The sequence below is a fragment of the Drosophila elegans genome, unplaced genomic scaffold (genome assembly GCF_018152505.1).
Source record: "Drosophila elegans isolate 14027-0461.03 unplaced genomic scaffold, ASM1815250v1 contig_814, whole genome shotgun sequence".
NCBI classification, from domain to species: Eukaryota; Metazoa; Arthropoda; class Insecta; order Diptera; family Drosophilidae; genus Drosophila; species Drosophila elegans.
Genome location: NW_024546167.1, coordinates 437462 through 450081, shown reverse-complemented (window position 1 = coordinate 450081; position 12620 = coordinate 437462). Strand labels below are relative to the sequence as shown.

General features: G+C 38.3%; 1 long non-coding RNA gene across 1 annotated transcript in view; it reads right to left on the bottom strand.

The window, feature by feature from the left end:
• Positions 1-12620, bottom strand: part of LOC108141920 — a 44878-nt gene that overhangs the window by 13592 nt on the left and 18666 nt on the right. The gene's annotated exons all lie outside the window — the stretch shown is intronic.

Sequence of the window (12620 nt, the reverse complement as noted above, 5' to 3'; positions counted from 1 at the left end):
TATGATTCGCATAATGGTGCGGAGAGAAATGTACTGGTTAAGTCACGCATCGCCGCTTCAATTGCTGATGGCGGCCACTCGGTGCCTAATTAGCAAATGTTTTGGTTATTAAATGGTCCATGAAATAAGCGGGCACCGTACATTAAATTTAAGCGACGCTTTGGGCTAGTGAAAATATACACAAAAAGGAAATATTACTAGTTGTTTCCACTTCCAATTTAATTGTAAACTATAATGCCCAAATTGAAGGTGTTCAAAATTTAAATAGTATTTGTAACAGCACATTAAGCCATTAAAATATCTTAAAAATAAGTTTATAAATAAAGTTTCCTTCCATAAATAAAAAACTATAACATCATAAATATGTATAGCTTTTTATGTCTGTGTAGAGTTTTAAGTCGAAATCATGATTGAGGAACAGATGGAGTGGTTGAGCTTCCTGTTCCTCATTCCGATCTCAAGCGGAGACAAAAGGCTTGATTAGAGTCTCAAGAGTCTAGAGTGTTGCTATTTCTGCTCCCTGCCACGCCCATATCTCCCCCGTCCGCCTTCCAGTTGAGTCCATTAAAATCCACTCAAGTGCACTTAAACACTTCCGAGTGCTCTGGCTGGCAGTTTTGCGTTCGCTCTAATGACAGTTAAGATTTAAATCTTATATATACGTATCCTTCTGTGCTGTCTCTTGATATTTTGTACTCTTTGCGTAGGGCTCCAAAATAAAATAAATATGTGGAATAGATTTAAATTGTTTGCAACGCTAGTAAACGGTGAATTAGTTAATAATTAAATTTAAAAGTTTACTGGCTTTCTTATTCTGGGGTTATTCTGAGTAATTTCATATACATTTACAATTTTCTCCCAGTGGAACGCCTAAATGCAGAAAAAATAATGGTATATGTTCGTCAGACTCTAACGTGTTTTTTTTATAGCTTAGAAGCTTACCGAGTAATATAATATTTAAAAATATTCTCTAAAAAACCAATAAAGGGTATTCAAAACCTCGTTCCTTCCCACATTTTCCATGCCACCTCTGTCAGTCTGCTTGCTATGTGGATGAGTAATCGCCTCCGCCCACAATATTCGCCTGGGGGAAAAGCAACTTGTCTGTAATCAAGGAAACTGTAAGTTTTCGCCTTAACTGTTATCGCTTGTGATTCATTTTTGTAGCGCTTTTGAATGGTCCATAAAATGTCGCCGGGTGCAAGTGCAATAGTGCAACCAGTTGCATGTCCTTCCTCCTTTTCCTCGGGCTTCCCCGGGTTTTCCCGGAAAACCCCCTATTACTACCACGCCCATTTTCCTTGCCACCTGCAACATTGTTCGGTGGTATTTGCCGGCCATAAAGGACACCAAAGTTCAGGCCGAAAGGTGTCGCGTCTTGGGCCGATCCACTAAGTCGCTTCGCTTTAATTAAATTGAGAAAGTTTTCGCGCTGCGGAAAGTTTGCAGTTTATTTTTTGGGGACCCGCCAAAAAGACAAAAACCGAAGCCTTTTTTAAAGTGTGCTTTAAATGTAAATGGCATTTGGTTGGCCTCCTTTTTCGTTTAGTACCTCTCTGTATTTTTCTATTTTTCGCCAGGACATTCGTTTTAATGGCAGCCGTGTGTGAGCCGATTTGATTGTATTGAGGCTCGTTCTAAGTCCCAACTAACGAGGCCATCAACAGGATGCTGCGCAGGCTGGAAAAGGACCAAAACCAAAGGCAGCACAAAAGCCGATTGCAGTTGGTTGGTGATTAGAGTGGGCTAAAAGTGGAAGCCAGCCAGCGACACGTTGCGAAAATTGCCTTAACTGTAATTGCCAGGACCTGCTTGGCCCGGCCTCCTTTCAGCACCCAGCCTTCCCTCAAATTAGGCTTAAACGCTTGAGACAGCAGCCTATCCAATCGCCGGCTGTCTTTCAGGGGCTTCGATACTCTCCATCTGATTGCTTTTTTCCAAACGAAATGCGCCCCAAACGAGAGCTAAGCTGTGGCAGAGATTACCTGGATTTTAACTAGTTTTAGAGTGGAAATGTCTAGTGCAACGAAAGGATACATTTTGTGGACAAAAGTTGAGATTTGGCTTATATTTAGCTGAAAAGAGGTAATTTCATATTTTGAAAATCATTTCTTGGTATGGAAAGAGCAGCATATGTTAAGTATATTCATTTTAAATTTGGCCCCGTTTACTTACCATTAAATAGCTTTCTAATATCGGAATAGAATTATTAAATTAAACTATCCACTTTAATTATAGCTTCAAATAAATTCTTCCAGAGATATTTTGCTGCCTAAATTGAATTTGAAAATATTTTAAAACCGTTTGGTTGTATCTATCTAATTGATAGTTAAATCCATACTAAACAACAGGGACAACTTAAACAGAAATTTATGCTGGCTATAGGTTAAAAACAAATTTGTTCAAGGATTTTCACGCGGAATGTGGAATGAAATTCTGGAAAATTGGCTCTGATGCTAAAACCGTTAGCACAATATTCCAATTTAATTGTGGAAAATAATTTCCGCAGCATTCTCCTTTCTGGAAAATAAAAATTTCTCAAATTTCATTAAGCTCTTCGTTCAGGTCCGCTCTGTTTGCCAAACAAGAGCGATAAATTTCCAGCTTATGCCAGTGGCCATAAAAACAATTTTATGGCACATTTCTTCTTTTTTTTTTACGCCAGCAACGAGGGAACAAAAAATAATGCAATTAAACAAATAAATTTCCCAATAAACCTATTTGAGGCGGGCCAAGAGAAAAAAAGGCAAAGCGAAGCGGGTATAAAAATGGCGTAATTTACCTCAATTAACACACCAGCTGGGCGTTGGCTGGATGTGGGCAGTTCGATGCAGGGGGAGGTGTATGTGTGTGCTGGTGTGGGTTTAATTGCAGGCAATGGTCAGTCAGACAAAGAGCAGGAACCCAGCATCCGTGGCCAGCCACGCCCCGTTCTGGATTTAATCGCCCCCCTAAACGACACTCCAAGTGTTCGCAGTCGAAGCCATTAAAAACCGAAGGGAGCTGACTTAAACTGGCCCTTATTTCTCCTGATCTTTCTTTTTTTTTGCCCCCTTTTTGGGCAAGTAATGACCAAAAACAAATCGACAAGGAGCAGCATCATCAGCATCAGCAGAAGCGGCAGGACATGTCTGGTCCTGGAGCCATTTAATGCCCATGTAAATGTGAGCTAACAAACCTACCTGGGCGCCATTAAAGTTCACTTTATGTTGGTCATTTTACAGTATAAACCAGTGGAAAAAGGAGAGAGATCCTGAGACTCTCGGCTGCAACTGTTTCTAATTGTGTGCCAGCCTGCATAAAAATGCTAATTTTATGTTCTGCACACACATAGCTGAAACAAGTTTCCATCTTGTAAATATTTTCATTATGGTCGGGCAAGCGGCAACAGCTGTCCCTTCGGGACATAAAACGCCTGTTTATGAACGTGCCCAGAATGGCCGAGATGTTTCCACTATAGTGGCCCCATTTGGAAAGTTCAGGGCTCAAATGCCAAACCGGGGAGAATCCCAAATAATCGGTATGTACGAGTATTCTCGGGCTGGACACTAAGTGCGGTAATAATTTGCGAAAGATAAAACTTCAGTAATTACTCTCAGTTAAAAATGATTGTAACAATTTTCGGGTAATGTTCTTTTAAAAGGTTTTTGCTATTAACCTTAACCTGACTTGTAATAAACTATAAATTTAATTTTAAATCAGTTTTGTCAAAAAGTGTGAGGCTAAGGGCGTTAATTAATCAATAAATATATAATATTGGCATTTTAAAACAATTTGTAGAGCTTTTCTTTGCTAAAAATAAAGACTTTTTAATAAACCATGCTGACCCTTCCAGACTCGCTCACTAAATACTTAATATTTAACAAAGCATTTACCTATTTTTCATAAGTGCTGTTTAAATAAAATGTGAATATGCCAAAGCGTTTTAGACTGCATTAAACTTGTGTGAAATTTCTACATAAGATGACTGATATTAGATGAAACTTCAGATTGCACTTGGCAAATTATTTTGATATAAATAAAAATTATTATAGATATTTTGGACTAAACCTTATAACAACTAAGCTAGATAGTAAGTTTGCAATATGCAACGATATTTTTAAAAAAACAGCAAATTCCCTAGATGTTTTTACACTAATTAAACGGGCTTTCGTAGAGTACATTTATATTTAGAGAAAAAACTAATAACAGATAAAGAGTCAGACTGCATTATATCTCGACATGTGTGTACGTTCGTAGTGTATAGTATCTATGAGTGTGTTTCCCCTGACTGCCTTTGTGCTTATTTTACTTGTTTCAGCTTCTGTTGCCGCATTTATTGTTGTTTTTACCCGCTTTGTGCGAACGTTGCTCGAGTTTCTGCTTTTGTTTCGCAGCTGCAGCTTTTCTGCTTTTGCCATTGTTTTTGCCGGCTTTGCCGTTCGGCGTTTCTTGTTTTGCCAGCTTCCGTTTCCGCCGTAAGTATTTTAAGTGTGTGTGTGTGTCTGTGTGTTTTGCCTTCCTGTTAGCGCCTTTGGGAGTAGTCCTCCAGTTGCCCACAGTGCCTCCAGTTTCATAGACACTCGAAACATTTTCTTTACAATTTTTGGAACGTAATTTATAAAACTAAAAATTTTTAATGCAAATTAATAATAAAAACTAATAATAACAATTTCAAAAGTTCTTAGCGACAGGCCCATTTACATTTGTTTTATTTATTAAACCAGCTTAAATTGGGATGACTTTTAATAAAATAGTTGTTGAAAAAAGTGATTAGTTAACCAATTTACCTTAAAACATCAAATATTTGGTAAAATTGCCATCTAAATTTCTTTAACTGCAAATCCCTTTGCCTAAAATTTCTTTACTCCCTTAACTGTCTTCATATTTCTTCATTTTTCGTGTACTTTATGAAATTGTGAAATATAACACAAATAAATAGAAAATTGTTTGGCGGTGGGGAGAAAATGAAGCTACTTAGGGTATCGCCCGGGGACTTTCAATGAAGCCAGATAGCAAGTTTAATTTCTCCCCGACCGCGTATTAAAGTCAAAAGCTTTGACAGCGTTTCCCGCCTAAGAAGTTTTTCCTTATTTTATTGCATTTTTTTGGGGCTTGTTAGGAGCGCCGGAAAGTCGGTAAAGGGACTTGATGATGCTGCGCTGACGTGGCGCATTCGTGGCTTGTTTACAGGGGCGGGGATTCCAAGGGGAGTGGCCGATGATGTTGGTGTAAACTCATCGCATTTGTGCAGCTGTTTGGCTGGCAAGTTATTTTTTTCGGGCTTTTTTGTTGTCTGCTGACGACATTTTGTCATGTTGTTTTTGCAGCTGGCTCTTTCCCCCCTTTTGCCTGCAGTCTAATATCAACACTTTTGTGCTACGTAATTACTTTGAAATTAGTTTGCGTCGCAAACTTTGCACATTATGCGCATCCTTATGCCCAGAGAACTCCCCTCCCAAAACATATATATATACATATATAACACTCCAAGCATTAAAGTTGCCATTAGCGCGCTTCTCTCCACTTTCTATATTTTCCTCCATTTATTTGTTTGCTATTTTGACGCTGTAAGTGCATCTTGTTTGTTATTTCATTAAATTAAATGTTTGAGGATTTTCAGTGCTTCAAATGTACGTGTGTACTTGTCACAAAAATAAATATCGCTGAAATGCTTTTTAAATCAACAACAAATTAGAGTTAATTTTGCTAACTAATGTTTTGGAAACAGTGGAAAGCGAGAAAAATTGTCTATTAAATTATACGCATAGTTGAGTGTGGTTTATTTCAACCAATTATACTAATTTATATAAATCAAGCTGTTTGAGCATTAATTTTTTCATTAGCTAGATTATTCAATTAATAAAGCAAAGTCAAACATTGCCTATCAAAAGTGACTGTTAGTATGCAAAGTAGGCAGATTCGTACAAATTTATAGGGAAGAAAAAATCATCATAATAGAATCGAAAATGCAATTACCTACATAATAAATTTTACGAATATTTCCTATGAAAATGTATGTTCTGCACCTCATTTAACAAAGAGTTTATAGTTCCATAAAGTTTTCAGCTGCAATACCCTCATTCCCGCGATTCCGATCATTACGTGCCAGACAATGCGTTGTGCTGTTTAGCTTTTCATTTCATGAAATAAGAAACTGCACCGCAAAAACAACAAAGTCAGCAACAGCAGCTGCATTCAGAGAAAACAAATAAATATACAACTGGCAAAATGAGCACAGCAAATGAGAGGGATGCGGATGCGGATGCGGATGTAATGGAGTGGGATGGAGGGGTTGTGAAATGTACAGTGCGGCTAATGGCAAAAATAACATTTAACCAGAAAATGGGGGCTGGGAAAGTATGGATTTACTGCGGGGGCGGAACCGTGGACATTACTATCTTTTCCGCCCTTTCAATTACAAACGCAAACATTATGTGCAGAGACAACGTTGCGTATGCGCAACATTAAATGCAGCCATTGCAGAAATGAAATGATGTTGCCATCGCTCTGTGCAAGCTGTGCAATTAAAATCATGCAAGTTTAATGCGAAATGCCAACACGGGCATAAGTAAATAAGCGACAAATACAACAGCACTGCCACCAAGCTGCTAAGCAAACATTTTAAAATATTTAAATACCAAGAAGCAACAACCACTGAGCCAGCAACAACACATAAAACACCTGGAAAACGTCTTTACTCCTTGAAGATGTCAACCACGAGATACTTCTTATTTCTAATATACTTATGTGTGTTGTTATTAAATAAAATTTAAAAAAATTATATTAATGCCAACGCCGCATAAAATGCTCAATAATGCAAGTGTTAGCCTAGATTTATTTTTAATTTTATGTAAAATACAAAAAGTACTTGGTTAATGTCGGATGTTTTTTTAGGTTTTAAAAAATTAACTATACTTTTAAGTAGTGAACTTAATTAATAACATATCATTAATGCAAGTAATAAAATAAGATAAATGATTTAAGATAAAACCAAAAATGAATCTAAACACTTTTTAAGAAACAAGAACTACCACAAAATCTACATTAGAAATGTAGTTGCCTTCCAGGTGGTTTGCTTTTATGAAGCTTTTACATTTATTTTTCCTCCAGCTGAAACCATATATATTCAGGAATATGCAAGTGATATACCCGGCAACCTTTTCGAGTACCGTGCATATAAAAAGGTAAAAAACCGTTGACGTGTCGTGGTTGTCGTTGTTGCTCTTAGTGTTGGTGTTGGCCAGGTTAAGTGCCCGCCCTGTATTTTTACGCTTGATTGTGTTTTATGGCCAGACGACGCCCTGCGAGGGGGAGTGCAGGAGTGGGGGCGTGGGGCTGAACATTACTCGTTGCTGTCCCCGGCAGCCGCAGGACCATAAATACTGTGGCTTGTTCTCGCATGTCCGTGTCGGCACGCCCATTCCGTAACACCCACTTTTTCCCACCTCCCCTCACCATCCCCACCCCACCCTCAACATCGTCCTCTCGTTTGTGCGCCCCTTGCTCTTTGCCCTTTGCCCTCTCGCCAGAAAGGCGCTGCTGCTCCTGCATTTTTTACGATGCAACCCAGGTTGCACAAATAATGCACAAGCCAATGAAGCATGCCACCGGCACGTTTGCAAATGCGTCCCGCCGACAGAAGCGCCCCTCGTTTCCCAGCGATTTTCAACTTTGTGCGATTTTCATTTCTTTATTATTATTTCTTCCCTTTTTGCTTGCCTCTCACTAATGAAAAACTCCGCATCCGGCGAATGCAAACAATAATTATGGCCATAAAGGGGCCTGGAGAGTCGGTAGAATCGAAGAAGACGAATCATAAGTTGTGGCAGTGCCAGATACGGCCGCGCCCCCTTTTGCGGCTGCGAAAAAAGTTAATTGAAAAATTCTTGGCAACAAGATTGCTGCAAAGAGAATACCATTTACTTGGCCAAACGAAGGGATTTGGTTCTCAAAGTGCGCTGATAGACAATATTTGGCAATCTTTATTAAGGTAAATAAAGTTAAGGAAATGTTGACATGCTGGAGGAACTTATTATGGAAATTTTATGGTACAAGGTATACACATTTTCTGATAAAAAAAATTTGTTAACTATTTTGTTTCTTGGAAAGTATGCTTTGCTAGAAAATAGAAAGCCGTAATTGTTAAATGGACCTTAATATTACCTACCTTTCAGATAAAGTTATTAAAATTTCCTTCATCTGTTTCTCAAAATAAAATAAATTTTTTGCAATATAATCAATCAAAGTCAATAATAAATATGGATTTTATTTCAATTAACATAAATTTTCTATTTAACAAGGCAGCTTTAGTTACAGCAAACAATTGATATACGATATTAACATCATTCCTCAGCTCATTTCATAATTAATTATGTACCCCGTTAGCGTTTAATTAATTTGACTGACCCTTGGCCAAATCATTTATTATTTTAATTAAGTCAACAACTTAACTGCTGCTGTTGCTGATGGGCAGGTGGAAAATTGAGTCAACTGTCAAATGCCTTGCCTTCAAGGCGGAAAAGCGGTAGTTTTCCGGGCTGGGGAAAAGCGCAGGACAACGGCCACATGTTGCTGACAGTTGTTCAATTCGCATCAGAAAAGTTGTGCGCTTCAGCCGTTTCGGCCTTTTTGCCATCATTTTAACATTAATTAATAACGAGCTTCATTTATTGATTGAAGTGAGCAATCAGAGGAGTTCACTGCCTTGGGGACAAAGGCTGTCGGCGGCCATTTGTACAAACTAAATTTGATTAATTAATTTTTATTGTGCGAGAAAACATTAAACAATGGAAGAAGAATTTTATTTATGGCTGGAATAAAGTGCTGCCAAGACATCACTTGAGTTTCATGTCAACATGTATTATATTTTTGCTGCTGACAAAGGAAAGTTTGAGCTACTTCTTCGGCAACCACCTTGCTTTGTGCATAACAAATTTCCTTATAACAAGGTTATTTCAGTTGTCTACCTTTCGTGCATAAAAATATCCGTATATATTTTTGGATTTCGTTTGCTTTTTCGTGCCCCGGCACTTAACACGCGGCGTGTTTATTATGTATGGAGCGTAGTCAACGAGACGCACTCACGCACATTTGCAGAAAAAGAGGAAAAGTTGCTGAATAAGTAATATTTGCCGGCTCTTATGCTGTGGCCCATTTAAGTTAGATTAGCCGAGAATAATATTAATCAATCACGCCTCGGGATTTTGGCCAGGCACGCGTCTTCATCCTTCGGCAGCCATTTTGTTGCTCCATTTGCCTAAGACCCCCATCTTTGGTGTACATATAGCATATCCCGTCGACTGATGTTGATGAGCTCCATCATGTTGTCCTGGCTCTTCGACTGACAGCTGCTGCCCCTTGGAATACGTGTTCTGGCTTAGTCCTTCGCTTTGCCTGTTGTCAACTTTTGGGGAGCAAGAAAAATTGCCAAAGTTGAACCGAAAAAAGCTGGTTAGCTGGGCGGGGAAAAATATATGATTGGGTGGCAGGCAGGCGGGCAGGCCCAGGACCTGTATGTCCTGTCAGTCTGCTTTTCTCTCGCTCTGTTATAACATCATTTATTTAGCTACTCAGACGACAGACAGCAGCTACTCTCGTTTTTTATTTGAATTTATGCTGATAATGTGCAGGAACAAAAAAAAAAAAAACAAAAGAACAATGGGTTTTTTTTTTCGGCACCGAAACCAGAGCAGCTGCAGCTAGGTGGGCTAGGATCCAGGTCCTGAATATCTCTAGGGATATGATTAATCTGCCCAACGCCACGCACTTTATCAGGGGCTACATGCAAAAAGCATATTAAATATTTACAACCCGCTACCATTTCTTTTTGTGATGCAATTCCGGGTGATGGAATATGGAATATTTTATGGCAAAGTCAATTCATTTATTGATACACGTTTAAGGAGCTTCTGGTAGGAACATTTATATCCGAAAGATTGTGCTGACGTTGTAACAATTTGGCAGCTTGTTGCATATTGAAGGTATTTCCCTAGGTTTTTCCCCATCTATCATCATAAATTTCCTTCTGACGCACCCTCTTCGGCAGATGTTCCTGTCCATGCTCCCTTCATGTTTGCCTTTCGTGCTGAACTTTCGCCCGATTTTCTATCTTTTCGCAAAGGTGAGAAATGTTTCCGCTTTTATGCGGTGGGCGTGGACACGCGATCCAGCTTAATGTCTACTAAAAATCGAATCGTGATCCATCACATCAACTATGTCCGCTGAAAATGCAAGTTCGACTTAGGGAAATCCACATTTTCTTTTCTTTCCTTCCCCAAAAGTGATGTGATTTTCGTTTCGCATTTATGTATAATTTTATATTTATGAGCTGGCTGTTAAAAGTCGCTGGTAGCGACTGGTGTGTTTATGCTTTTAATGCCATTTTATGGCAGCCCCAACAAGCATATGCATAAGGGAGAGTTAAGTTGGCATAAATTCCTCCACTGGGCAAACATTAATCAAACTTTTATGCCAACTTAAAGAGCATAAAAAACGGCTGGCCTACTCATTATCAATGCACATAAACGCCGCTGTGTGCATACTTAAAGCGGAAACTACTCGCCTTAAATAAAACATTTTCCCCAGCCTCGGGAAAAAAGGACACAACGGCAACATCTTGGGAGAGTACAAAAAAAGTTGAAGAGCACTTGATGACTTGCCGCCGGCGTTGGGCGTTCACCACTGCGGATACGCGACGTATCCCAGGCAACCACAGCCGTCCCAATAAGCCACTTAAAAAAGTTTATAATTAGCAACAGCAAGGAAGCGGCAAAAAAACTAACAGTAAATTAAAAATTGTTGTCGATAAGTAACAAGCGAAAATTGAGGAAAACGAAGGATGACAAGAAAAGATACTAAGAGAACTTTCAAGCTTTTCAAAGAAGAAAATGTGCCCATTTCCCATTCCATTTGATTACCATCTTACCATTTCTGAAGCTTCTTCAAAATAATTCTTAAAATTAAAGTCCTGCTTTTTGCATAATAAGTTAATAGAGAGAAATATTTAATATCATTATTCAAATGTCAAAGAGGGTAACAATTATTTTAAAATATTTTTTATCCAAGGATAAAATGTAGTTTAAATAATAAAATAAATGATACTGAATTATTGAAAACAAATTTTAAAGAGCAAACTTATGCCAAACATTTGTGTTTCCCTTTGGGATTCTTTAATAATTATGAGACTCATTAAAATGCGCTTCGTGTACCTCTAGCTTTTCTTCAGCAAAGTCGAAAGCAGCTGGAATATTATTTTTAATCAATTAAGTTTTGTCAGGCGCGCCCAAAACTAAAACATAAATGATGAGCCCGGCACGTGACATGTCTGCTAAATGCTTGGGCTTTTCTGTTCGCTTTTCCCTTTTCCTTTTCCATTTTCCACACACCAACACCAACACCAATTCAGAGGCACTCACTCACTGGCTCGCATAAACATACAATGGCCTCGTTATCTTTGCCCATTTGGTCGCCTCATATTTACTCACATCTATGCAGTTAATAATTATGTCAGAGCCTGTAGCTGGGGCTTGTTTGTGTGGACTCACGCCTCCTTGTTATGAAATGCCCCTATTATATGCTCGGCTGCTTCTAATAATGTGCCCGTTGCTGTCATTTGCTGGCCTAGGACAAAGGCGAATGGGAATCCTTGTGTCCCTTCTCTTTTCGATCCCTCAAGATGTGCAAACAAAAGCGCAGCGGCATTTAACTTGAGTGTATATATGTGTGTGTGTGACAGCTGTTGTCCTGTTGTCTGGCAAGCGGATGTGCGAGCATTGTGTTGGCACATCCGGTTACATTATGAAACTAACACACACACATACACATTCGTTCGAGAGTAGCGTAGGCACACACTGGCACACTCGGCCACATAAACTTAAATGGTTCGTCCCTTTTTTGATGCTGCAGCTGCTCCTGATGATGAAACCCAAACAGTGGTACTAAAAAGGACTTCATCGTAATACGTGTTTTGATAAGTAAGTAAGAGTTGGACTTTAAGAAAATGCAGCTTACTTATATTCAACTGTGCCCTTCAAGTAAAAACATGTATCTAAAGGGCCGTAAAAAATATTTTTTTTTGGTTACTTATATATTGAACAACCGAGAAATCAATTAAAATATAGCATCTTTAAATTTCTTTATTAGATATTAATATTATAAATTATTTATTTTTGGTGAAATAGTGTTTATTTTTAAGTTAAATATATTTACAAGAAAAACTAATTGTTATTAAAGTTTTTTTATTCAAAATGCTAATGCCTTATTCAAATTTCTTGCCAAACCAAAAGTAGCTATGGCTGCTATTCCTCGCTGTAGTAATTTTATGCTTACTGTTTGTGAATAAATAAATTTAAATGTCTACTTTATTTGTTCGTAGACAATTAAATTTTTTTGTTTCGTTTTTAGAAAATTTTTTCAAAATCCTTATTTGTTTTTAAAGATTACAAACATTAGATATATTAGAGGCAAAAACAAAATTTTCTATAAAATACTTACTAAGGGCTTCACTGTTCTCCTCCAGTAACTACACTTGTTCTTTGCTTAGACCCAACTGGACCATAAGAAACCGCTCTGAAGTGTAACTACAGGAGCTCACACGTTGCGGCCATAATTCATGGCTATTACATGGACCTGGACAACAG